The sequence below is a fragment of the Panthera pardus genome, unplaced genomic scaffold, assembly GCF_024362965.1.
Source record: "Panthera pardus isolate Hobbes unplaced genomic scaffold, ASM2436296v1 HiC_scaffold_24, whole genome shotgun sequence".
NCBI classification, from domain to species: domain Eukaryota; kingdom Metazoa; phylum Chordata; class Mammalia; order Carnivora; family Felidae; genus Panthera; species Panthera pardus.
Genome location: NW_026526810.1, coordinates 47283171 through 47310345, shown reverse-complemented (window position 1 = coordinate 47310345; position 27175 = coordinate 47283171).

The window sequence follows — 27175 nt, the reverse complement described above, 5'->3', positions numbered from 1 at the left end:
GTGTTTGGGGGAAGGAAAGGAGGGGGGCGAGACATGTGCAGTGAGGGAAAAGGAAAGGAGAGGAGAAATCAGAGCAATAACTAAAGCAGGGACAGAAGAGGTCTCAAGATGCACGATGGGCATGGTGTGCAGTCTTCCTGTTTCTCAACATGCCCATTACCAAAGCCTGACTGCAGAGCCAGCCTGAGGCTGTCAACAGGCCTGCAGGCAGGTGGGGGAGTAGGAGGTGGAAAGGATTTCTGACTGAATCCCACACACACCCGCCCCGCCCCCATCTCCAGCCCACCTCCTCAAAGTCTCCCTTTCTTTCTCTGCTGTTCTTCCTCCCCCATCCTGATGTTCCTTCCCCTTTTCTATCTCTCCATCCTTTATTTTCTTTCCCTGTGCCTATTTTCTCATTCTGCAAATGCTCTACTCAGAAGCATGCAGTGCTAAAAGAGCTCCTAGCCCTGGCTCTGGAGCATGACTCATTACTGTGTTGTTATACTGGGAAATGAGGGGAGTGGGGCATTTAAGTCCAAGGCGTTCAGTGTCCCTGTGCTCACTGAGGTCAGGTCCGGAGGGTTAGGAGTTGAGAACACTTTCAAAGGTGTCACTCAGTTCTGAGTCTGCCTATTCCACCCAGGAGCCCTTGGCACCTTTGAAGTAAGTATTGTGTAACATCTTGCAATTCCACTGCTGCAGAGAAAAGATATGTGCTTGCTGTGGGAATCTGTGACCCTGTGCTAGTAAGTCTTATTCCTTCTGAGATCTAGTTTGATGTGATTGTCCTTTGTATTCTTGAAATTGTATGTTAGTGTGGTTAGGTTTGGACTTAGTTTCAGAGCATTAAAATATTTGTTTTCCTGCCAGCAGAAAGTATGTTCTGAGGGAAATATGCTATATTGAGAGGGAAAAGATGCAATGCTACTATACAGAAAGTTAGACATAAAGTGGTAAAATTCATTCTCTAGTGCTGCTGGTAAGAGTGTTAGACCATTCATTCATTCATTCAACACATATTTAAATAGGTCAGTGGTGATGTCTGCTATAAATAAAATAAAAGCTTGGTAAAGGGATAATATCTATAGGAGGGTTATGTGAGATAGGTTGGTCAGTGAAGACCTCACTGAAAAAGTGACATTTAAGCAGCTCACTGAAAGAAGGAGGGGAGTGAACCATGCAAACATCGGGGAAAGAATGTTTCAGATAGAAAGGACAGCAAGTACAAGGGGCCTGAGATGGAAATGAGCTTGACGAGCTTAAAGAACAGCCAGAAGGCCAGCCAAATAAGACTTACAGGGAAAGCAGCATGGTCACAGCAGTACAAAGAGCCTGCTAGGCTATAAAAAAAATCATCTCAACTAGATTATAAATGTGAAGAGGAATTTGCTTCAGAAAGATCACTCTGGCTTCTGGTTGAACAGTATCAGAGAACACAGGAAACACAGAGAATCAGGAAAGCAAGTTAGAAGGCTATCAGGGTAGCCCAAGTAAGAGAGGATGGGGCTTTCAGGTTTGGGATATATTTTGTAGAGAGACATGGACTTGGTGATTTGGAAGTGGGTTGCGAGAGAAAGAGATGATTCAAGATGGCCTCTAGGTGTTTAGCCTGGGCAATGGGTAAACGACAGAACCATTTCCTGAGATGGGAAAAGTTTGAAAGGAAGGTAGTAAAATCCAGTGTTCAGTTTTATTAAGTTTGAGATTAAGTTTGAGATTGCCTAAGACACCCAAGTGGAGGTGCCAAATAGGCAGTTGTAAGGCAAGTCTGGAGGAAACTGAGAGGTAATGTTTGCTGTGATGTTGACTGAGACACACTTCTTACCACCACTATCAGACAATACAGATTTGAGTTTCCAAAAAGGAAGTCACCTCCTATCAAGACCACTGCAGTCCATCTTGCAGAGGCCTTCTCTCTGTTGCAATGCTGCATGTGGGCAAATATTAAATGAGATATTAAGGAATCACCTGGCTTATGTAGTTCACAATCAAATCTCCAAGATTGCCTCTTGAGCAATGAATATTTGACATTTCAAAAGAGCCTCAACTATAGAGTTCATGAGCTCCTTTAAATATTGTCCATAACCTGGGCAGAAACTCTGGCCGCTGAGCACAACGAATGTATGTTCCATAATATCTGCAGATCATTTTCAGGCATAGTAACCACTTTTGGAAGATATGGTGAGAAATGGATTTAAAGCTATGGAGCACGGATTCCGGATGAGGAAACGGCACCTTGAAAGAGCATACTATTCAAATGATGCTGGATGGAAGCCCAAAATTTATGCCATAGAGTCACATTACCTGGCATTAGATGATCTGGATTATTCACAGAACACTAGGGGCCAAGGATTGTGTCATATTGACAAGGTTGAGAATAATGCCTCAGGATACTTCAGAGTATTTAACAGGATTAGTACAGAGCCATGCACACAAAACTGGAAGATTTCTCTCAGCCATGACATTTTGAGAATCAATAAAGACCTTTGCCACAATATTTTCTCATGAGGTGTTTTGCCAGAATTACCAAATAAGCCCGGACTTCTTTAACGATGCAATGTTCACAAGGACTTCTTTGTGGAGAAAGTATCACTTGTCCTTTCTAGAGTTAAAGCCTCCTGGGAAGGAACATAGAGACCTGGGCACAAAGCGTCTGTGTCCTTAGAGAGTCTGATTTTAAAGGTATCAGCAGAATTCCCAAAGTACTTCACAAGAGACTAGGAGATTACAAAGTTCATTCTGGCTTTGTCCCCTTTAATTGGGTCAAGTCTGTTTGGCATCTCCTCCTTCAAAGGAGTTGCTAACCAACTAGATCCCATTATTGCACTCATTCCCTTGAAAGCTAGGCAGGTGTATTTTTGCTCTTAGAAAAACATGTAAAGAGCTTGGTTATCTTATCAAACAAGGTCTCTTCAAATCAGTTGCACGTACCACCATGGGCAATATCAGTTGTAGAGCCAGAGTCATTAAATGGGCCTAACCTTTGAATGGGCAAGGTCAGAGTTGCTTGTTTTTTAATGTTTCTTTATTTTTGAGAGAGACAGAGACAGAATGCAAGTGGGTGAGGGGCAGAGAGAGAGGGAGACACAGAAGCAGAAGCAGGCTCCAGGCTCCGAGCTGCCAGCACAGAGCCTGACACAGGGCTTGAATTCACAAGCTGTGAGATCATGACCTGAGCTGAAGTCAGACTCGCAACCGACTGAGCCACCCAGGAACCTCAAGGTCAGAGTTTTGAATGCAGATTTTCCCTTTACTGCTCAGGTGGGAGAACTTGCACAAGTGTCAGATCAAGATAATGACAGTACTCACTTCATAGGGTAACTGTGAGGATCAGATGAGTTAAAGCCCTTTAAGAGATTAGAAGAGTACCTAGAACATAGTAAGCACACAATATCATTACTATTAGCCTCATTATCTTTAAAGCCTATTTGCAAAGAGATTTTTTTTCTTTTTGGAAATATAGATCCAGTACAAATAAGACATTTAGGTAGACCCTAAGTTTTCTGCAGCTAGTTAACACCATCTTGTTTGTAACTTCAGAGTGAAGTTTGATATACTTGACCTAGCTCAAGGTTGCCAGTGACTTGTATTTTTTAATTTGAAGGTAAATGTACGTAACATAAAATTAACCATATTAAAGTGTACAATTCAGTGGCATTTAGTACATTCACAATACGGTACAACAATCGCCCCTATTTAGTTTCAAACATTTTCATCACCTCCAAAGGAGACACCTCCCTGTGAGGCAGTCATTCCCCATAACCCGCCTTCCCCCTAGCCCCTGGCAAACTCTAAACTGCTTTCAGTCTCTGTGGATTTCCCTATTCTGAATCTTTCATATAAATGGGATCGTATAATATGTGACCTTTTGTGTCTGGCTTCTTTCACGTGGAGTGACTTATTATTGAAGATGAAACTGCAAATCCCCAAAGAATCACCATCCCATCATCCCAGCGTCTCTGATATCTTTGGAATTTTCCGATGCTTAATGGAGACCCTTTAAGGACAGAGTCTGTCCTCTGCTAAAAAAAAAAAAAAAAAAAAAAAAAAAAAAAAAAAAGCTTGAATTAGCAGTGGATGGATTCTTGGGAAAACTTCGGGAAGTTCCAAATCATTTTAACATGTCAAGTATCTGAGACAAATGATGCCCTCAACATCTGGAGACTTTGGCAAAATGATGCAGTTCAACCCTGTCATTTTATAAAGAAGGACTGTTGTTTTCTTTGGCTACTATAAGATACATACAATCCTTGATGCACTTACTAAAAAAACAATTCCTCTAAGGAGAGTGTATAATGTGCAAGGGCCTAATGAAAGGCACATTTCCTGACTTCAAGCATCTCATCGTCCAGTAGAGGAAAAAAAAAAGACAAATGATCAGACATTAAAATACAATATAGTAAGTGCTCTGACTGAATTAAGCACAGCGTACCATGGGATCCCATGTGAAAGTATCTACCCCCGTAAGAAGTGTGAGACTACTCCTCATACTCCATCTTTCTTCCACAAAAGGCTGAGTCATTGTAATACTTTTCAGAATGTTAAGTGGTTGCTGGCTTTGGAGACTGTGTTAATTTATTATCATAAAGAGCGCTGTTACCCCTGGTGTTTCTCCTTACATTATTACTGGTGTTCTGTTTAGCCATTGACGCCATGTGGCATTAAGGTACAGATTGAAACCGAAGGATACCATTCCTTATTGTATGGAACCAGACGTTTATTGCCTAGGAAATCCTCTCTGGCATTGAGGGAATTATTGTCCTCTCAAACTATTTAGCAGTTCAAACTCATCACAGGTTTTGGGGGGACTCTGTTCTAAGAATAAGTGTATTCTCTTAATTATGTTCTGTTCCAGCCCTCTGCTACAATCTTAACTCTACCCCCATTATTTGCAACCTATGTGTTGTCACACATGGCCTTGTTGTCTTTGCTCAATAGCAATCTCAGGCTGGATATCAGCTAATGGTATCACCAAGTCTGTAGAATTTTGGGAACGCCCATTTTCATAGTATTCAAATAAAAATAGCTCTTGCATACCATCCTCATCTCTCCTTCTCCCCAGAAACATTAACCTTCCATTTTTCCTCGTCACTTCTGATTCTGATGTCCACATTCTGCTGAATTCTCAATCCTTGTCCTGGGTCTCACCCTCTGTATGTACTGAACCTTTTCTGCACCACATCATCCCATATTGGACACATCTGGTCTCTCCATTCCCCAAAATGCTACTGCTCAAAGCAATATCCAAATATTTAGAGACAACTGAAAAGGTCCTAATACAGGATGGGAGAGCAAATAACTTAAAATTGAATATTTCAGTTGATTCCAAAGACACTTTGACTATTTCTTTCTAGCTATTTTTCCCCCACCTTTTTTTCTTCTCCCCTAATTTCCCTCAGCATTCAGATTGTCTATTATTAGGCAGAGCTCCCCAGTTCATTCTGATGCATGCTAAACTTTGAGAAGCCTTGGCTTAAGCAAACTTTGACTATGTATTTATAATATGCACACATAAACAAATCTTCATATTTAATGGTTGTATGGATTTAATGATTCCATACTAATGGACATTTAGGCTGCTTCCAATTTTAATATGTGAACATGCACTAGAAGAATACATGAAAAAATTAAAACAATTATGAGAAGACCTAGCTATTTTAGATGGAAAATTTTTTAAATTCCTTCAAGTTAGAATATTGTTTAACAAGAGATACAAATTGAGAGAGAGAACAATGTTCTCCAAGAAGGGAGGACACAGGGAGCACACTGCAACAGGCGAGAAGCTCCATGAGGCTAGCGACTATGTCTGATTTGCTTCCTTTCATATGCCCAGTGCCTTGAACAGGCTCTGACACAGAGTAGGTGCTTAGTTAGTAGTTACTGAATGAAAGGATCAAGTAAGTGCTGCTGAGTCTGGACTTGCCACAGGTCAAACTCTGGGACTTGAACTTTTGGACCATGCAGGACTGTAACTGAGGTCCTACTTTGTGCCCCAGGGCTTATCTACTTCAGGGAGATGCTCATGACAGTACTGTAGTGAGAAGCCAAGTGTGCATTTCAGCACAAATCTTTGTTAGTTCCTTTCTTCTAAAAGACCTTACCTATGACCCATCAGTAGGCAGGCTCAGCAGGCTGGTTCTATACCAATTGAATACTGGAAGATATTAAAGAATTATTTTGACTTATTTTTTTTTTTAATTTTATATAATGGTATAGTAATTACAGGTGACCCTTGAAGAATATGGGGAGCTAGGGGGGCCAACCCCCAGCACAGTCAAATTTCTGTGTATAAGTTTTGAGTCCCTTAAATAGTCCTTATTAATAGCCTACTGTTGACCAAAAAAAGCCTTACCAATAACATAAAGTTAATTAACACATATTTTGCATGTTATGTTTATTATATTCTGTGTTCTTACAATAAAGTAAGCTGGAAAAATGAAAATGTTATTAAGAAAATCATAAGGAGAAGAAAATACATTTACAGTACTGTATCAGAAAAAATCCACATAGTGGACCCATGCAATTCAAACCCATGTTGTTCAAGGGTAAACTGTATATATATTCTTAAAAACATGTATCAAATTTATATATGTCAAGTAAATATATATCAGAATTGTCAGGATGAGAGAGTTGAAGAGTGGGGGTACAGAGGATGGGCCATCAGCTGATAATTGTTGAAGACGGATGATAAGTACATTGGGACTCATAATGAATATATTGAAAACATATATTTATAAAGAATAGTGTAATGATTATATCATTCTCTCTTTTTAAAGAAGTTCTTCAAGTAATCAGCAGGTACTGTCCCAATGACTACATCCTGGTTGTCCCATCTATACACTGAGTCCTGGATACATGTATCTTGTTCCCTTTGGTACATCAGAGCACACTCTGAATCTTGGTCCTTCTTACATTCTTTTTTAAACTTTTATTTTTGGGAGAGAGAGAGAGAATGTGCACTTGTGCACACACACATGTGAGGAAAGGAGGGGCAGAGGGAGAAGGAGAGAGAGAGAAAGAGAAAGAGAGTCCCAAGCAGGCTCCATGCTCAGTGCAGAGTCCCACATGGGGCTTGATATCATGAATTGTGAGATCATGTCCTGAGCTGAAATCAAGAGTCAGACCACTCAAATGACTGAGCCACCCAGTCGCCCCGATTCACCTACTCTTTTACTTTCCCTGATAGAGAACAGCTCCTTTACCTTGCTGAAGTACTCTAACGTGGTGTTTATCACGTTTATGGCTATAATATTAGTATTATTATTACTATGCTTCTGAATCCATGCTAGTTAACAATGAACTCTTTGAAGGCAGGGACGATATCTTTAGCATTGAAATAAGTTTGCTGGGTCACCTGGATGGCTCAGTCAGTTAAGTGTCCCACTCTTGATTTCAGCTCAGGTCATGATCTCATGATTCACGAGTTTAATGCCTGCAACAGGCTCTGCATTGATAGTGCGGACCCTGCTTGGGATCCTCTCTCCCTTTCTCTCTGCCCCTCCCCTGCTTGCAATCTCTCTGTCTCTCTCTCTCAAAAATAAATAAACTTAAAAAAAGAGAGAGAGAGAGAAAAGAAAAGTGGCCCAATATTTAAAACAAAAGTTTGTGGCTATGAAGTACCAGGAGGAGATAAGCATTAGTTAAAACTAGGAGCTTGACATACTGTATGCTTCCAATGACAATGACATCCTGGAAAAGACAAAACCATGGAAACAGGAAAATGATCAGTAGTTGCCAGTGGTTTGAGAGGATGAAGGGATGAGGAGGCAGGGGATTTTTAGGGCAGTGAAACTACCCTAGGGCATAGTGTATGATGGATGCATGTCATTATACATTTGTGAAAAACCATAGAATGTACAACACCAAGAACGACATTAATGCAAACTATGGACTTTGGGTGATAATGATGTATCAATGTAGGTTATAAACAAATGTACCACTCTGGTACAGGATGTTGATAGTTGGAGAGGATATCATGTGTGTGAGCAGAAGATTACATGGGAACTCTCTGTACTTACTACTCAATTTTGCTGAATCTAAAACTGCTCTTTAAAAAAAAGTACATATACTGTGCATATTTTCAGACCACAATGCTATGAAAGTCGAAATCAACCACAAGAAAAAATTTGGAAAGGTAACAAATACTTGGGGACTGAAGAACATCTTACTAAAGAATGAATGGACTAACCAAGCAGTTAAAGTAGAAATTAAAAAGTATATGGAAGTCAATGAAAATGATAGCACCACAACCCAAAACCTCTGAGACACAGCAAAGGCAGTCATAAGAGGAAAGTATATAGCAATCCAGGCCTTCCTAAAGAAGGAAGAAAGATCTCAGATACACAACCTAACCTTACGCCTTAAGGAGCTGGAAAAAGAACAGAAAATAAAAACCCAAAACCAGCAGAAGACAGGAAATAATAAAGATTAGAGCAGAAATTAATGCTCTCAAAACCAAAAAAACAAAAAACAAAAAACAAAAAAAAAACCAACCAGTAGAACAGATCAATGAAACCAGAAGCTGGTTCTCTGAAAGAATTAACAAAATTGATAAACCACTAGCCAGTTTGATCAAGAAGAAAAAGGAAAGGACCCAAATAAGTAAAATCAAGAATGAAAGAGGAGAAATCACAACCAACACAGCAGAAATAAAAATAATAATAAGAGAGTATTATGAGCAATTATATGCCAATAAAATGGGCAATCTGGAAGAAATGGACAAATTCCTAGAAACATATACACTACCAAAACTGAAACAGGAAGAAATAGAAAATTTGAACAGACCCATAACCAGTAAGGGAATCAAATTAGTAATAAAAAATCTGCCAAAAAACAAGAGTCCAGGGCCAGATGGCTTTCCAGGGGAATTCTACCAAACATTTAAGGAAGAGTTAACACCTATTCTCTTGAAAATGTTCCAAAAAAAGAAATGGAAGGAAAACTTCCAAACTCTTTCTATGAAGCCAGCATTACCCTGATTCCAAAACCAGACAGAGACCCACTAAAAAGAAGAACTATGGACCAATTTCCCTGATGAACATGGATGCAAAAATCCTCAACAAGATATTAGCCAACTGGAGCCAACAATACATTAAAAAAATTATTCACCATGACCAAGTGGGATTTATACCTGGGATGCAGGGCTGGTTCAATATCTGCAAAACAATTAACATGATTCATCACATCAATAAAAGAAAGGACAAGAACCATATGACCCTGTCAATAGATGCAGAGAAAGCATTTGACAAAATACAGCTCCTTTCTTGATAAAAACCCTCAAGAAAGTAGGGATAGAAGGACCATACCTCGAGATGATAAAAGCCATATATGAGCAACCCAACGCTAATATCATCCTCAATAGGGAAAAACTGAGAGCTTTCCCCATAAGGTCAGGAAAAAGACAGGGATGTCCACTCTCACTACTGTTATTCAACATAGTAATGGAAGTCTTAGCCTCTGCAGTCAGACAACACAAAGAAATAAAAGGCATCCAAATCGGCCAGGAGGAGGTTAAACTTTCACTCTTCGCAGATGACACGATACTCTATATGGAAAACCCAAAATATTCCACCAAAAAACTGCTAGAACTGATTCATGAATTCAGCAAAGTTGCAGGATATACAATCAATGCACAGATCGGTTGCATTCCTATACACCAACAATGAAGCAACAGAAAGAGAAATCAAGGAATTGATCCCATTTACAGTTGCACCAAAAACCATAAAATACCTAGCAATAAATCTAAACAAAGAGGTGAAAAATCTACACACTGAAAACTATAGAAAGCTTATGAAAGAAATTGAAGAAGACACAAAGAAATGGAAAAAGATTCCATGCTCCTGGATAGGAAGAACAAATATTGTTAAAATGTCAATACTACCCAAAGCAATCTACATATTCAATGTGATCCCTATCAAAGTAACACCAGCATTCTTCACAGAGCTAGAACAAATAATCCTAAAATTTATATGGAACCAAAAAAGACCCCGAATAGCCAAAGCAATCTTGAAAAAGAAAACCAAAGCAGGAGGCATCACAATCTCAGACTTCAAGCTATACTACAAAGCTGTAATCATCAAGGCAGTATGGTACTGGCACAAGAACAGACACTCAGATCAATGGAACAGGATAGAGAACCCAGAAATGGGCCCACAAACATATGGGAAACTAATCTTTAACAAAGCAGGAAAGAATAGCCAATGGAATAAAGACAGTCTCTTCAGCAAGTGGTACTGGGAAAACTGGACAGTGACATGCAGAAGAATGAACCTGGACCACTTTCTTACACCATACACAAAAATAAATTCAAAGTGGATGAAAGACCTCAATGTAAGACAGGAAGCCATCAAAACCCTCGAGGAGAAAGCAGACAAAACCTCTTTGGTCTTGCCCACAGCAATTTCTACTCAACACATCTCTGGAGGCAAGGGAAACAAAAGCAAAAATGAACTACTGGGACCTCATCAAAATTAAAAGCTCTGCACAGCAAAGGAAACAATCAGCAAAAGTAAAAGGCAACCGACAGAATGAGAAAAGATATTTGCAAATGACATATCAGATAAAGGGTTAGTATCCAAAACCTACAAAGAACTTATCAAACTCAACACCCAGAAAACAAATCATCCAGTGAAGAAATGGGCAAAAGACATGAATGGACACTTCTCCAAAGAAGACATCCAGATGGCCAACCAACACATGAAAAAATGCTCAACATCACTCATCATCAGGGAAATACAAATCAAAACCACAATGAGATACCACCTCACACCTGTCAGAATGGCTAACATTAACAACTCAGGCAACAACAGATGTTGGCGAGGATGCGGAGAAAGAGGATTTCTTTTGCATTACTGGTGGGAATGCAAGCTGGAGCAGCCACTCTGGAAAACAGTATGGAGGCTTCTCAAAAAACTAAAAACAGAACTACCCTACAACCCAGCAATTGCACTACTAGGCATTTATCCAAGGGATACAGTTGTGCTGTTTCAAAGGGGCACATGCACCCCAATGTTTATAGTAGTGCTATCGACAATAGCCAAAGTATGGAAAGAGCCCAAATGTCCATTGACAGATGAACTGATAAAGAAGATATGGTACATATATACAATGGAGTATTACTCGGCAATCAAAAAGAATGAAATCTTGCCATTTCCAACTATGTGGATGGAACTGGAGGGTATTATGCTAAGTGAAATTAGTCAGAGAAAGACAAAAATCATACGACTTCACTCATATGAGGACTTTAAGAGACAAAACAGATGAACATAAAGGAAGGGAAACAAAAATAATATAAAAACAGGGAGGGGGACAAAACAAAAGAGACTCTTAAATATGGAGAACAAACTGAGGGTTGCTGGGAGGGGTTCTGGGAGGGGGGATGGGCTAAATGGGTAAGGGGCATGAAGGAATCTACTGAAATCATTGCTTCACTATATACTAACTAATTTGGATGTACATTTTAAAAAATAAAAAATAAAGTTAAATTACAAATAAATAAATAAATAAAATTTAAAATATTATTAGGATAATAATAATTATTAGGATAATTATATTATATTATTAGGAACTGTGTCCTAAGAACAATGGGAAGCCATCAAAGATTTTAAGTAGGAGAGTGATATGGTCAGATTTGAATTAAAAAAAATAAAAAATCTCTCTAGCTTCTGTGTAAGAGAATGGGTCAGAAAGTACAACCTAAACATGACTAGACCAGAAAGGAGAGTCCTGTCAGAGTCCTGGTGAGGATGAGCCTATAGCAAATGTGATATTCTTAGCTCCTTATAGATCTGCTCCATGTGGCCACGAATAACATGGACAGTAGGGGAAGACAGCATGTGGAAAAGGAAGGAAATATAAACAGACAGTTCATGGAATGATAAAGCTGAATAAATCAACATAGATCATAAAATATAATGCTTTTAAATAATATTGCTTTCATAACAATGATAATACCAAAATAATGACCAGTGGCTACTACTTATTGAGTAATTACTATGTGCTAGGCAACTGTTCTGTGCTTTCCACAGAATTAATTATTCATTAATTATTATTATTCATTAACACATTAATAATACATTCAATAATACATTAATTAATGTATTCATTTCATCTTTTTTCTAGTTGTCTGTTACTTCATAACAAAGCACCCTAAAACATAGTGCTTAAAGCAACTACAACATATATTTTCTCCCAAATCTGCAGATTGGGCAGGGCTTGGGGGTTAGGGGAAGCTTGTTGCGACACTACTTGGTGTCTACTGGGACAGCTCAGCCTGAGCGCCAGAATCTCTGGAAGCTTGCTCACTCCCATGCCCGTGGTGGCTGCCAGCTGTGTACACACATTCCGTGTCTACTCTTCTGTGGTTGCACCTGACGTGCTATATTGCAGTGTCTTCTCTCACCTGTCAGATTCTCTGCTAGACTTTGAGCTCCTCCAAAACACAAAACATGTCTACTTATCTTTATATCACTCATTTTTGGGGTGTCATCCGTATGGTGGGTGCTCCATAAAAGTTTATTGAAAAATGAACAAATGAATGAATTCTGATCCTCACTAATAAAATATTTTTCTTTCCCAAATCCTGGCAGGAATCTATCCATTCCCTGTTTAAACACTCCTAGCAACTGGATTTTTATAGCTTTGCAAGGCTACAGCTTTATTAGGAAATTTTTCCTTATCGTTAGCCCACATCTACTTTTGTGTAACTTTTACTCAATGGTTCTCATTTAGACTCACAGGACTCCTCACAATGAGTCTAAGCTAACTTCCATATGACATCCATCCCCTTAGTGATAACGATCACATCACATCTAAATCCTCTCTGATCTCAACATCTTATTTCCTATCATTGTTCTTCATGGATATGTTTTCAATGGTGACTTCACTCTTAGATAGTGATTGGAGTTCATAGAGATCCAGGACAAGATGGCTGGAGAAATACTGATGGTGAGCCTGTGGACAGAAAGGAATGGGATAGAAAACCATTCTGAAAAACGTCAGAAGCAAGTGGGTCTCAAAAGAAAATGCAGGATGGGACTGAGAGGTGAGGATATGGATGGGATTGGGGGACAACATCCTTGCAAGGTCCTTCCTTGGACAGGCTGATCCTGATGCAAAGCAGATGGAGAATGTCTGGGAAGGTAATCAGAGACACTGATTGCAAATGGGGAAGGAAACACAGGGATAGTGGAGAGCTCAGTTGAAACCCAGGTGCCCACTTCTATCTTAAAACACTGTTCCTCGAAGCATACTTTATGGATCATCTTTATAAGAATCCCAAAGCCTGCTAGTGAATATGCAGTGCCCGAGCTCAGCCCTGCCCCTACCGAGTGTGTTTCCTTCACAAACTCCAAGGTAATTCTTAAGTACACGGAGAATCTTACTTTAAGGACTGGGGTAAAATAGGAACTGCTCATAGGCAGATTTAGAAGAATGTTTTCCAAACTGTTTCACAGATCTCTAGAAATTTCTTTGAAATCTAAAAAGTCCCAGCTCCCGTGTTTAGTCTGTGCAGTTCCATCCCCTCAGGTCCTCATCCCAAGCCTGTAAAGGGCCGGAAAAACAATAAAAAGAGCTGCCTTTGTCAAAAGATCCCATCACAATAACTCTTAGAGAAAGGCCTCCCACTCCTCAACCCCCCACCTCCAGGAAAAAAGCAGTTGAAGAATTGAGACCCATTATACATTCTTTCCATTCTCTGTCCCCAGCTTTACTGAAATATTAAGTTCTTTCCTTTTTTCGACTGATAGGTTTTCCAATGAATTTTTAGTTAAATAATGAACGGAAAGTGTCAAGTACAGTTGTAGCAAATGTAGATTTTATTCTTAGAATAAGACAGAAACCAAAATAGAGTCTATCTAAAATATGGTTTTTGTTCCTTCAGGAAAATGTTTTAAGAACACTGAGCATCCTGAGGAAGTATCAGTGCACATTTTTTATGGAATTGTAAAAGGTGAAAATCTAACATTACTACACAACAATATAAGGGCCAATTTTTCACAGGTCAAAAAATCCTTACTCTAATAAAACGATTCTACAATAGCATTTCTTCAAATAGAAGCCTTTGCCTTTTAGCTCATTTCTTCCAACTATTAAAGCATGTGTTTATAGAGCAGAAGGAATAACAATGAAAAATGGATTCTTTTAATGAGATAGTGCCAAGTGTTGAGTAGCCTGAAATGGGGAGAAAGCATTAATGGTAATTCCATCATTAAATCTTCACAAAAAGAAAAAAAGTGTATTCAAAATGGATTCACCAAAGCCTTTCAGAAGCACTGGTTTAAAAGTAACTCAGACTCTGATGCTCCCTCACTGGCTCCTAAAATATTTATTGAGATCACCTACAATGTGACACCTGGGGTTAAAGAGGTAGCCAAGACAGGTACAATTCCTCACTTCAGGACAGAGTTCCAAAGCAACCGGGGCCCAAGGCATTTAATTACAATCGAGATGGATACCACAAAGGAGAAATGCAAAAAGCTTTGAGAATAAATTTATCATAACATGAATGTTAAATTGAGGTTAATCTTAAAGGAGGGGACAAATTTAAACCTTTTTTTTTTTTTTTCCAAGCTTCCACTTGGACTTCCTTCTTTGCTTGAAAATTTTGAGAGTTGTTTGGAAGAGTGACCTAAAACATATGTTGCGTGCCAATACACGTTTGTAGTTTTCGACACGCTCCTTCTCTGAGAGCAAGGAAATTCAAATTTATTGAGCGCTGACTCCGTAGGACCCATTTTGCCCAATGACCCAAAAAACGTGTGTGTCGCCGTGCTCTTTTTCGCAAAGGAGAAAACTGAGGCTCAGAGAGATGAAATAATTTGTTTCAAGTCAGCAGACCCTGTCCCTGCCACTGCACTTAGCTATAAAGTGGAGGAGGGGAAAGGGTGACAGATAAAAGGCTAATTTCACTGACAATCAGGCTATTGTTAGTGCAGCTAATGGGCTGAGCCAAAGTAATTAGAGCCAACAAAATACTGCCTTTTTATCAAAAGTAAACTCTGGGTCTGTAGATGAAAGAAAAACTGGAGCTTCTTGAGAAAGAAATAGCAGTTGAGATTTTGTGTGAAATACAGTTGGTAATAAAATTAGATTGTACCAAATGCATGAAGGAGACGAAGCACTGCATTTCAAGCACTTTGTTGAGATGTTTGTTTTACCTTTAACAGGGTTTGTAATAGATAACAAGGTAAGACTGTAGAGAATTTATTTTGTGAAATAGAAAAAGATTGCACAACGTTAATTTACACAATGATTTAAGGCTTTCGATTTTAAGCAAGAAATGAAGGGAAGACCTAACGTAATTGGATCGGAGAAATCATAGAAAACCAGAGCTAAGATCTGTCAACAAACAGTAATGTGCGAAATCAAGATTTGCTTTCTTCAGAAGAATAATCCGTTATAATAACAGAAAGCAATCAAACCTCCTAGATTAGTAAAATTCTAGTCTGGGCTCTGCTATGTCTGCCCAATGAGGTCCAGATGCCAGCTACTCAGAAGAGTTAGAAGATTTTAATAAGACCTAAAGCAGCTGGTTAGAATCAACATTTAACTCATTCTAAATTCAAACCCATCACGCCTCCTCATGCAAGGTGACTAGCAAGAGGGTTGGAAGGTGCAAGCAGAGAGCTAGGGTCTGAGGTGGGGAGAGATTGAGATTCACCTTGAGTTTTTATTCTCCACCAAACCATCATCTTATTTAATTTGCCACCCACTTTTCAATGTAAGAAAGGACAGGCTAAGGATATATTTGTGTGCATAGAAATATTATATATATTATAAATAATATTATAGATGATATTTAATAATGTTATTCTGTTGATCTGGTTGGTTACAAAACATTCTCTTCAATGATATTTTTGGTAGTAAATTATCTTACAAAAGCATTCTTTTTCTATAATAAAAATGTCTGATTTTGATGAACTCTTCACCATTAAGATAGCAATGCCTGGTTACTCTTCCCCTTTGTCCACTAAATATCTCAGTCACCTCCTAACAAAAAGCAAATCTAAACGCTTAAACCACTCACCAAACTAAATAATATTCTAAAAGTCCTGACAATTAAAGGAAGTCCAGACAATTAAAAGAAAATTGCTTGAGATTAATTTGTACATAGGACATGGCCTACTTTCCTCTGTGCATTTCAGATATTTTAATACTTTTAATTTATTTACTAGATCGTGGGTCAAGTCTGTTTAGCCTCTAGTTCCCATCAACTTAAGAATTCTAGCAATTCAGCCAGAATAATAGAATCCTAGTTTAATAAAACAATGTATATATTCTTTTAAATATACATGGTTTATACTTATCAATAAATTAAATGAATTTAAGTTTGTATGTCTAAGGTTCTCTTTTCTTTCCTTTTAATGCAGCCTCTCCCAATTGCCTTTTCTATGGACAATTCTACTTCTCAAAAAAACACAGAAGGAGTAGCAGGGGGAGATCATTCATGATGGACCATAAAGATTGTCAGCACCCAGAAAGCAGCAATCCATACATTTTTTTAAATTAATGGGGTGTCTGGCTGGCTTAGTTGGTAAAGCATGCAACTCTTGATCTTGGGATCATAAGTTCAAGCCCCATGTTGGGCATGGAGCCTGTGGAGGCTGCTTTTAGGCAAAACAGGCTTGAGCAATGGGATGCAGAAAGGGCCACAGTGACCATCAGGATGAATACAGACAGGCCCATCAGGTAACCCACCCCAAAATATCAATAGGCCTTAACTGACTAATGGGCCGCTTACAACTAGGCACAATTACCAGAAAAGGGTACCAAAAAAAGGGTACCAAAAAATTCTGGAGCACCTGGGTGGCTCAGTCAGTTGAGTGTCTGACTTTGGCCCAGGTCATGATCTCGCGGTTCTGTGCTGACAGCTCAGAGCCTGGAGTCTGCTTCAGATTCTGCGTCTCCCTCTCTCTCTGTCCCTCCCCTGCTCGTTCTCTCTCTCTCTCTCTTTCTCAAAAATAAACATTAAAAAAAGGGGGGGGGAATTCCATACATTGTCATACCTTAAAAGCAGCCCCTTCCCACTACTTCATGGCAGACAGTCTCTCCTCTGCTGTCCTTCCCCCTGCTCCTTTGTGGTACATTCAATAAACTTCTATCTTCTTTGTTCTGCCTCACATGAATTCTTTCACCTCCCGTGCATCATTGCCCACATTTGGGGGCCCCCATCTGATCAAGAGACACCCCATTTAAGTACCACAGAGCCAACTTGAAATAAATAAAAAAAAAATTTTAATGAATGAATGAATGAATACCCATGAATAGGAATGCTTCTTTGAGAGATCAGTCAGAACTCTTTCTATTTTGTATATAATGACAAATTGATTTAAAATTATTTATTGACTTATACCTCCAGAAAGAATTTTAGGCAATTTACAAAGACATATAAAATACTCATGACAGCACTGTAACAAAGACATAGAGTAAAAAAAATAAATAAATAAGATGAGGCTATCCATGAGATTAGTCCACATGCCTTGAAGTTCTACAGACTTGCTAGAGGGGGGCCCCAAACATGGGTCTGATCTTTCTGGAAGTGAACAGGCATGGCCAGGTCAGTAAAATGATTCACAGAATCGGTGAGCAAGAAACTGGTCTTTCATTTAGGTGAAGCACAGCCACTATGACCTGCCTTACTTCAGACAGATGTGAGAGGTTGACTGAGGGGATCACACTCAGACAACAGTGGAACAAATTGATGGTCCAAGGCCTAACATTCTAGACCATGGCAGCACAGTTAAACATGCTGTGGTACATGATGCCATGGTAGCACATCCAGGGAAAAATTTTTTTTTAATGTTTATTTATTTTGAGGGGGGGGTGTAAAGAGAACACAAATGGGGGAGGGGCAGAGAGAGAGGGAGACACAGAATCTGAAGCAGGCTCCAGGCTCTGAGCTGTCAGCACAGAGCCTGACATGGGGCTTGAACTCACGAACCGCAAGATGATGACCTGAGCTGAAGTCAGAGGCTTAACCTATTGAGCCACCCAGGTGCCTCACATGGGGAACATTTTTAAAGCATGTTTCAGCAAAACCACACAAGCAAACACACAAAAAAACATCTCTCCATAAATACCCATAGAAAGACTAACTTTGAGCAGTCCCTTCAGTTTTAAGTTTTTTACCAAAGATACACCTGGGTAGGTATCTGAGTGAAATCACTCGCTGAATGTAGTCAAGTCAATTACGTCTTGAGAGTTAGTTACCAACATGGATGGCTTTGGCCTTAAAATAGTTGGCAGTTATCTGCTCCATGGCCCCTCTTAGTTCATGTCACGACAGAATCAGTTCATATGGGATTAGGGAAGACTTAATCTTGTGTTTTCCATAGTTGGGTACTGAAGAAACAACTCTCCAACACTCTGAAATGGGTATAGGATGATGTGTGGGTACTGGGTATGTTAGTGTTAAACCTGCCTTCGGAAGAGATAACATGTACAAATTGCAGGCCTGAAGAATGGAGAGACAAGAAACTGAGGAGAGTTACAATCATAGGCATTGTGTTGGGCTCAATGCTCTGTGACTGCGCGGTGCTTGGTGTAACAGATTTTGTGGGGGTGCTATGAAAAAGCTTTTCTTCCTCCAAAATAATTAAATAAAAAGGAGGATGCTCTGGAACGCAGCATAACTCTGGGGAATTTGTCTGCTCTGGGAAAAAAGGCTGAAAATAGGACATTGAATAGGATATGACTTATGAAATGTTGAAGATTTTCTTAAATTCCACTTTAAGGAATTTGCAAAATCCTCACTCTGTAATTTTAAACAATCCCTTCAAGTAGGATGGACGCATGCTATTAAGGTTTTTCGTTTAAAGTGGTGGCTTATGGGAATTTAGTCAGAAACACCCTAATATCATGGGGTAAAGAACCAAAGGAACAGGAAAGAATTTTTTTTTTTTTTACAAAATGTCAAAGAACTAACCAGAATATAACATTATGTATGTATAAAAATTATGTATAATCATTTTATATATATATATATGTATATATATATATATATATATATATATATATATATATAACATAATTGAGTATACAACAGAATTTCCTTACTGTTTGCTTGTTTTGAATATATAAATTTATGGTGATGACCTGACCTCTGAATGCTCTAGATGGAAAGATTCCAGAACTTCACTTTTTGTAATTTTTTCTTATTTTAATTAATTAATTATGTACACCTGTATACATGATGGATGGATGTATTAGGAAGACTGTACTACTTTTTTCCTCCTGTATGTTTGCAAGGAAGAGCATTGTTTTTAATGATTTCAAACAGATAATGTCCACGGTTATGCTTTTCCAGTAGTAAAAATACCATCCCTAGTACAAAATATTTTAAACTATGTCATGTGCTGCTCTGAGTTGAGTGGTTTCATAGATGGGTTTCTTGGATTCATAAAACTGAATATGGCTTTGTTGTGAAACAAATAATCTCTTGCGGTCCCACAGGCACTCCCTGTATGTAGGCTTTTATTTTAGAATCCACACAGCCTAAAGTTCAAAGCAGTGTGGATAAACAGAAGTCAATTTTTTTCAGTATTAAAAGAAACGCTTAAAATGTTAGAAAGGATTATAAATGCTTGACCAATTTCTTGCTATACTTTTATAAGATTAACTATATACTTTGATTTTAGTTTGTTATATTTTAGTGATATGTTTGCAATAGGCCTTAGGCCCATATGCAGTTTACTTACTCAAAAATATTTTGAGGCAGCCATTACTCAGCCTTCAGTTGCAATTGAAAGAAATTATTTCTCATTACAGCCCCATGTCTACCTCCCACTGGTCTACTCTAACTTTTGGAACAAGGCCAATTCCTCTTTCTCTGAATACGTGTTAAATTATTTGAAAATAGCTATTTCTTCCTCCCTAAGTCTCCTCTTTTCTAAGCTAAGAATTCCAAGTGATGTAACTTTTTTTTAATTCAAACGTAAGGTTTTTATGTCAATCCCTGCTTAATTTCACTCTATTACTTTCATCAATTAGTTTATTCTGTGAGGATATCCAAATATTTATTCTCGGATCTTGTACATGAGATACCTCTCCCAAGTTTATGTCTTCTCGCCTTTGAATTACACTGAGAATGCATTTAAGAATTATACAGGCAGGAGTCATCTTTGTTTTCCAGTTTATGAATAATCAAAAGAGGCTGGTAAAGATGAAATTATTGAATCCATCTTTAAAATTTCTCTTGTGGACCTAGAAAAGGTATTTAACTTTCATTTTTAAATGTTACATAAAATAGTCATATATATTTGCATATACATGTTTTCAAAATACCTGAGACACATTTTTTCATTCTAATAAGATAATTTAAACAGTGACAGATGTTATACTGTGCAAAAATATTTTTGAATAATCAGATTAAGCTCATGAATTAGAGATGATTTCTTTTCTTGAAATTTTATAAACACTACTCTGGTTGGTTGGAATAATGAAACTCAATTTTCCAGTGATACAAATTCAATTTTAAATAGGTTATATTTTGGCTTTAAAATAAGAGCTTCCTCTACTTTTAAGTTATGAAGAGTATGCTTTAGGGTTTTAGCAAATAATACTAATATACTTTTGCAGAAATAGTTCAGGCTAAATCTTCCTATTTTATTTTTATTTTTTTAAGATTTTATTTGTAAGTAATGTCTACACCAAATGTGGGACTCAAATTCACCACCCCTAGATCAAGAGTCACATGCTCCACCAACTCAGCTAGCCAGTTACACTAACCCCTTTATTTAAAAATGCTTTTGGGCTGCCTGGGTGGCTCAGTCAGTTGAGTGTCCAACTTCGGCCTAGGTCATGATCTCTCTGTTCCCGAGTTCGAGCCCTGTGTTGGGCTCTGTGCTGGCAGCTCAGAGCCTGGAGTCTGTTTCAGATTCTCTCTCTCTCTCTGCCCTTCCTCCACTGGTGCTCTGTCTCTCTCTCTCTCTCTCTCTCTCTCTCTCTCTCAAAAATAAAAATAAATATTAAAAAAATGCTTTTTTTAAAATAGGAAGATTTAGGGGCACCTGGCTATTGGTGGGGCATGTGATCTCAGGGTGGTAGTTTGAGCCCCATGTTGGATGTAGAGATCACTAAAAAATAAAATAAGGGGATTAGGTTAAGTAAACTCTAAGGTTACTTCTAGGTTGTTTATTTTTTAGTCCACTAGAAAAATATTCTCTTATCCCTTGGACTATACGTTCAGTAGAGATTTAGTGTACCCCATTTAAAAAATACTTTTAAATGATTACTCTTCAATTTTCAGTTTCTGTTTAGACTCGGATAATTCAGCATTTATCTATGAATATTTAAACTTTATCAAAAGATCAGAAGAATCTGCTAGAGCTCTTCAGTGGAGTAATACAAACTTTCTGAGTCTCAGAATGAAAACTGCTTTTATGTTGTTGCTATTGTTTGATTTTGATTTTGACTTTGTCCTGTAAGACACACCTCAAATGTGCTGGGAAAAATACTGCTGAAGCTGTGCAACACTTGGCAGCTGTGAGCTTGATGAATACAGGCAGTAGAACAAGAAGAATCCTAAGGCACCAGCCACCTTCTCTTTTGAAGGTTCTTCCACTACTATATACCCCGGGGCCACACCTACCAGCCTGGCTCTCAGGAGAAGCCAGCGAGGCCTTCCTCAGGCCTATGGCCACCTTACTTCCAACTACTTCCACACTTCCCTGAACTAATGCTTCTTCTTTGGATCACACCCTGACACAAAGCTGTCAGACAGTGAGTGGGCCGGGGTCTTCCCCAGCCTTGCCTTTGAAATGGATAGTCTGTTTATATTACTAAACCCGACAATGATCCTTGGGACATCTAGTGTTATGCTTACCACCTAGCGTTTCATGTTTGCTACTTTTTTTTTTTAATATTTTTTTTTAATGTTTATTTATTTTTGAGAGAGAGAAGAGAGAGACAGTGTGTGAGTGGGGGAAGGGCAGAGAGAATCCAAAGCAGGCTTCAGGGTCTAAGCTGTCAGCACAGAACCGAGAGATCATGACCTGAGGCAAAGTCAGACGCTTAACCAGCTGAGCCACCCAGGTGCCGCTCACGTTTGCTACTTTTGGGGAGAATTGGTGTTGCTGTCCCCTGAAGTTTGAAATGATGAAGAGTGAACCAGTGATAACTTACCTAGCCAGATCTACCTGAGCACTGAATCCACCGGGGCCTCCAACCCCAACTGCTCAGATCTGACCTGGTTCCAGAAGAGCAGGCCTAGATCTATCTCTCCTCTGAATCCAGGCAGCCCTGGGAAGAGAAATCCAGATTTGGATCAGGTTCTTTTCAAAGGAATCATGAAGGGGAGATGAAGACAGGGCACTTTTAGGCCTTGTCTAGAAAGGCCTGACACTGGGTCACAAGGTAGGAGATGTGGCATCTAATTCCAGATCTCTACTCACTTGCCCTTGGATAGGTTATTGTTTCTCTGGGCATTAGTTTTCTCATTTGAGAAATGACAGGTCAACTAGATAATTTTCTAGACTCCTTCCATTGTACCACCTGCTCATTTTAAGTAGACCTGAAATCACCTGTCAGCCTGAGAACCAAATAAACTACCTTGCACCATACCATACTTTTCCCAATGTGGATCAGATGGCTGACAAACTGGAGCATAAGGTGACACTAGTCTTCACATCAAATTAGTTATGGTGCCAGAAGAAAGGCTTTTGCTTTTGTTTATATTATATATATATATATATATATATATATATATATATATATATTTTTTTTTTTTTTTTTTTAATAATTTCTAATTTTTATTATTATTTTTGTGAGAGAGAGCACAACTTGGGCAGAGGCAGAGGAAGAGACAGAGAAAGAAATATGAATCTTAAGCAGGCTCCATGTCCTGTGTGGAGCCCAATGCAGGGCTCGCCCGCACAAACTGTGAGATCCTGATCTGAGCCAAAATCAAGAGTTGGATGCTTAACCGACTGAGCCACCCGATCGCCATTATATTATTTGTATTTACATTATTTTGCTATTCTCATTACAGTTAAGTCACAGTTGAATTCATACCAGCTCACCTTGTACAAAATGTCTCTTTAAGAGGAAAGAGATGCAGTCTGTATTTGGTATCTTCACAAAGAAAATATTTTGAAGTAGAAGAGGCCAAGATGAGAAAAGATAAATCATGTTGTCCTGTGTAGTTTATAGTCTCAAATTGATTTTTTTTTTTTGGCACATGGTTAAAACAAACAAAAACTCCAAATAAGAACAAAAAAAGGGTAACCTTGCATTCTCCCTTTCCCTCCCCTTCCCTCTGTTACATCTTTTCTCCTCTTTTAGCCTTAACCCAAAACTCTGAGTTTTCATATTTCCCTGGACTCCTTTTGTCACAGAAAAAAAAAAGAGCAGGACTCATAGAGCAAGTTCTTTGAATGGAACTAGAGGTGGTGCTGTCTTTCCCAGAGCAATTCATTATTAAAAGGCATAGAATGTTATCTCTTGACAGGCAAGGAAACAGCAAGTCACCAGAGAAAAATCACTTTTATTCTCACCTTCCTTTCATACTGCTGTTAGCATTTTAATTTCTTCTCAATGTTTTTTTCTTTGCATAGGTCCTATGTGGTTGTAATGATTTCCTATGTGGTTGTATATGGATTCCACATACTGTTTTGCCATAGCCTTTAACGGTGGTGTGCTAATCTGCCAGGAGCTAGTGACCCAGTTTCCTTAATACCCATTCTTCCAAGTTGAGTCTCCCAGGTACTTTGAGAACTAGATATAGCAATGTGTCACAAAGGGATGAATGCTCAGTGGCAAGACCTTACATGCACTGGGAAGCACATGAGGTAGAAATTTTGAATATGGGTAGAAGTTCATGGGCCCCATCTTCTAGATGTTAAAGGGGAGGCCATCATAATGAATTTCTTTTTCTTTTTTTAATTTCACACATTGATGTAATTTACATGCCATCAAATTTACCTATTTAAAATGTCTAATTCGGTAGTTTTTAGGATATTCAGAGTTTGTGTAACCATACCACAGAGAATTTGAGAATATTTATGGTCAATTTTTATGAAGGATGAGAAAGTGAATACCTTTATTTCACATGGCATTTGAAATCAGTTTCCATTTGTTATTAGTTTTATAGTTACTTATTTAAAATGATGTGGGGCGCCCGGGTGGCTCAGTTGGTTGTGTGTCAGACTCTTTTTTTCAGCTCAGATCAGGATTCGTGGTTCATGGGATCGAGCCCTGCATTGGGCTCAGCACTGGCAGTGAGGAGCCTGCTTTGGATTCTCTCTCCCTCCTTCTCTCTCTGCTCCTTCCCCACTGGCCCTCTCTCTCTCAAAATAAATAAACATTTAAAAAATATATAAAGTAAAATGATGTTTCTTAAACCAAGACAGTAGGTTAGTAATAACTTGAAAGTCTAGTGCCTCTACCTCTGGACAGGTAGGAGGGTTAACAGCTTCCACTGTGCTGGCACACACAACTCCCTTTTGGCCAGTGTGAGAGAGCAGATAGCAAATAGTCTTTGCCCTAGGGCCAGGCCTACTTCTGGGCTCCCATTGCTGGTGTTGTTTTGATCTATCTTCAATTCTGTCAGGCATCAGGAAAACTGATGACTTCTTTCTATTTGGGTCTCTGTTGGCTTCCAGACCTCCGTTTACTCCTGACTCTAGGTAACCCACTGGCACTCAGGTGTCTGCTTACTGCCTTGGCCTCCCAGTCGGGGTTCTTGGACTTGCTCCTGACCTCTAGCTGCACTGGAGTCCTCACCCTCCAGGTGCAGATCCCAGCCTCTGACACCTCTTGGCCCTCTGCCCAGTGCCACAGACCCAGCTGATCAGTCTCATCTGTTGCCACCCACACCCTGTTTTGAAATCATGAGTGATTATCTGTACTTCAGCAGGGCTCTCTCTTCAACTGAAGATAAAGAAGTCCATATTTCAAAGGTCATGCTTCTAAATTCAAGACTTGTAAAATATACTAAGAACCAGGGATAAACCAGATTGAAAAATAAGCCTTAGTGATTTTTTTTTTTTTTATTTTTTGATACAGAGATGTTTAGCGTGTGTTATTTATAAAATTGAAATATCCGGCAATGGTGGGTAGTTGAATCAATTAAGAAATATCTCCATGATGAAATATTATTCACCTATTGATATTGATAGTTATTAAAAAGCCTTTAACGATGAGGTTAATGTTTATATTTGGTTGAAAATCAGGATTTAAAATTACATATAAAGAACAATCGCAATTATGTAAAATGCACATAAGGAAATAAGCAAAATGTTATCTCTTGATAGATACTGATAATTTGGTATGCTTTTCCGTACTTCGTAAAATGAGTATGCCTTCCTTTTATAATCAGAAAAAGGGTACATTAACTTTTTAAAGAATTTTACTGAAGTGTATTTTACATATCATAAAATTTACTCATTGCAAGTGTCTGATTCAATGATTTTTACTGACTTTACCAAGTGATGCAATCATCACCATAAATCAGTTTTAGATCCAATAAGATCCCTCATGCCCATTAAAGTTAATACTCGTTTCCACCCTCTGCCCCAAGCAACCACTAATCTACCTTTTGTCTCTATAAATTTGCCTTTCCTGGACTTTTCATGTAAATAGAATCATACAATATGCTATTTCTCACATCTGGCTTCTTTCACTTAGCAGAATGTTTCAGAGGCTCATCATTGTAGCATGTATCAGTTTGTTCCCTTTTATTATTCAGTATTTTATTATTAAATATACTATATTTTGTCTATTTATTCATCAACTGATGGACATTTGTTTGTTTCCAGTTTGAGGCTATTATGAACAATGCTGCTATGAGTATTCATGTACAAGTCTTTATGTGGGCATATGTTTTCATTTCTCCAAGATACCTACAAGTGAAGTGTTGCATCTCATGGTAGCTTTATGCTTAATTTTTTGAGAAACTACCAAAGCATTTTCCCAAGTGGCTACATTAACTTTTATAAACTCCACCCCAGGATTTAAAGTCCACATCTCAGTACTGAGATGTGTACCTGGATCTGGTTCTTATATCCTCTCCTCAGCAGATCTAGCTGGTGACTTCAGGGAATAGTATTATAAAAGTTATAACTATACTTGTATTGCCCCATGACATCATTTTAGAAATTATTAAAGATTCCCTTGTAGCCTCCATATTTCCTTAAGCTTGCAATAAACAATGAACTCTCTACTTGGCTTTTCTGAACTGTGGAAATTTCTAGCATAAAGAATTTGTGTATTCAAGATGGAAATATACCTTTTGCCTGGTTGCATGGCCACTTTGGAAATTTTTTTATGGTTATCCAATAGGCAGCCTTAACTTGAAGACTCTGGCTCACTCTAGATACAATCCAATCATCAAGAATGTAGCAATGTTAGGGCACCTCGGTGGCTCAGTCGGTTAAGCGTCTGACTTCAGCTCAGGTCATGATCTCACGGTTTGTGGGTTCAAGCCCTGTGTCAGGTTCTGTGCTGACAGCTAGGAGCCTGGAGCCTGCTTCTGATTCTGTGTCTCCCTCTCTCTCTGCCCCTCCCCTGCTCACGCTCTGTGTCTCTTTCTCTCTCTCAAAAATAAATAAATGTAAAAAAAAAAATTTTTTTTTTTAAAAAGTAGTAAATGTTGATATATACCCAATACTCTGATAGGTTCCCTGGATTATAAAAAAGAAACCCTAGGTTGTCTTTCCCTTCAAAAAGCTTACAACTTGGCTCTGAGGACAAAACTAAACACATATTGGAGAAAGGGGAATCCTCTCACACTGTTTTGGGGAATGCAAACTGGTACAGCCTTTCTGGAAAGCAATACGGAGTTAAAAATAGGACTACCATATGACCTAGCAATCATATTATTAGGCATTTACCCAAAGAAACAAAAATAGTAATTTAAAGGTATACATGCACCCCAATATTTATAGCAGCACTATCAACAATAGCCAAGTTATGGAAACATCCCGAGTCCATCGAGTGATGAATAGATAAAGATGATGTGGTATACACACACACACACACACACTGAAATATTTCTCAGCCATAAAAAAGAATGAAATCTTGCCATTTGCAACGATATGGATGGAGTTACAGAGTATTATGCCAAGTGAAATAAATCAGAGAAAGACAAATAACATATGATTTCACTCATACGTGGAATTTAAGAAATAAAACAAATGAGCAAAGGGAAAGGGAGAGAGAGAGACAGAGAGAGAGAGAGACAGAAAGAGAAACCAAG